This window comes from Clupea harengus, chromosome 4 (genome assembly GCF_900700415.2).
Source record: "Clupea harengus chromosome 4, Ch_v2.0.2, whole genome shotgun sequence".
Lineage (NCBI taxonomy): Eukaryota > Metazoa > Chordata > Actinopteri > Clupeiformes > Clupeidae > Clupea > Clupea harengus.
Window position 1 is genome coordinate 32,064,815 of NC_045155.1, and position 2,338 is coordinate 32,067,152.

A 2,338-nucleotide genomic window follows, 5' to 3' on the forward strand; every position below is an offset into this window, starting at 1 on the left:
ACACTACCGCAGCAGAGAGGGTTTGAACACAGCTACACTACCGCAGGGGGTATTTTAGTCAGCTTGGGTGAGCCCTACTTGCATGAGAAAAAGTTTAAGTTGCAAAAGTTCCTTTAGGAACAAAGACAAATACAGACAAACAGAAAAAGGTAAATTTAAGTCGAAAAAGTTCTTCTTTTTAACCTCTGAACTGTAAGTCAGGTTTGGTCTTTTAAAATCCATTAGTATATTCTACACACATGCCTAAATAATGAAATGGGCCTCGTGCTGAAACGTGTTTGTTCTGAGGAAAGACTTGAAGATCCTCTATTCTGCAACTCTCAGTCTGCAGTCGGATCCTCAGAAATAAAGGCTGGAAGAGAAGCAGCTTCCCACAAACACAGTGTGAATCTGCAGGAAAATTAGCCATGAAATGGAAGTATGTAAACGGATTCACAATTCTCAAAGTGTGTGTATGTGTGTGTGTGTGTGCGCCCACCCACATTTCACACCCAGAGGGAGTCGGGTCTACAGCGCTCATGCCAGACAGGCGTGTTTCCACTGGTGTTGCAACACTGAGCGAGCCTCCACCACCAGCAGTCCTCCGCGCCTCACTGAGTGGGAGAGGGAGCTGTCCACACACGGCGGTGCTGAAGTCCTGCACTCACTAAGAAATCCTGCTGAAACCACCATAGGCACCCACCCCAGAGGGAAACAATGCTTTTCATAACGCTGCCTTCCCACAGTAGCTGGCTTTAATTATGCATTTAACCCCACTGATGCTGCCATACACCTCTATATTTAGCTGCTGCCTGTGCGAGCGAAGGAGGAGAGGGAAGGAGGAGAGGGGAGGAGGAGAGGGGTGGAGGCAGGAGGTGAAAATAGCTCTTCTTCTGCGGAGTTTATTATACTCCATTAATGTTACAACATCCTGCACCATCCTGCACCCAGCGCAGAGAGCGGGTGTGTGTGTGCAGGGACACTCGGTTGTGGCCTGCATGTGTTCCAGTGTTGGCTTGTTGCTAGGTGTCAATGGTCTGTTATGTCAATTGGACCTACCTCGGAGTCAGCTGTCATGTGTATAGGGGGGATGTGATTTGGAAGAGACGTCTGAGGGATGTTAAACACTGTCAAGGTGATCCTAATCTGTTTATTTGTTTACTTCTCTGCTGCTCAGTTTCAATACTCCCCAAAGATCCCTATTTTCTCTATTCACACACACACACACACACACACACACACACACGCGCGCACACACTCAAACACATGCACACACACTCAAACACACACACACACACTCAAACACACACACACGGAGAAGCAGGGTTCATATTTTTATGAGAGATTAAGAATGTGTGTGTAGGGGACAATTAAATGCATCACCTTGGCGATGGCAGTTGCTCGGAGGGGCAAATAAAATGTCACCTCTTTATTGAGTTTTTATTTGAAATGGCAGACCCAACATAACTCAGCACACATTCTCTTTTTTCCATCTCTCTTTCCGTTTCTCTTCATCCTTTCTCTCCTTTTTCTCTTTTCTTTCACCTTCTCTATCTCTTTCTTTCCTTCTCTTTCTCTCTCCTCTCTTTCATTCTCTATCTCTCTCGCTTTCCTTCTCGCTCCTCTCACTCCACAATACAATCGATACCGGGATTGATCTCTACTGTTAGCTGGCACAGCAGTGTAATGCTGGTAAATAACATAAGATCAGGGGAGGCAGAGAGAGACAGGGAGAGATAGAGGCAGAGAGAGAGAGAGAGAGAGAGAGAGAGAGAGAGAGGCAGATAGAGAGGGTGTGTGTCAGACAGACAGGCAGACAGAGAGGCAGACACACGTAGGGACAGAGACACAGAGACACGTAGGGACAGAGACACAGAGACACTGAGACAAACGAATAGAAAGGCAGACAGAGACAGACAGGCAGAGATCAGAGAGACACAAAGCTGTCTGTGCCAAGTGTGTTTGTTGCTCATGTAAACAGCAGTGTTGTAGCAGAACCGAGACCAGAGAGCCCCGCTAAAGGTTCTCACAGGGATTGCAATCTCACACACACACACACACACACACACACACACACACACACACACACCACAGAAACATACACAGTCCTCCACATACACACACACACACACACACACACACACACACACACACACCACAGAAACATACACAGTCCTCCACATACACACACACACACACACACACACACCACAGAAACATACACAGTCCTCCACTGCTTAATAACACACACACACCACAGAAATATACACAGTCCTCCGCTGATTAATAAAACATAGACACAAACACACACATACATACACATACATACACATACACATACACACACGCACACACACAC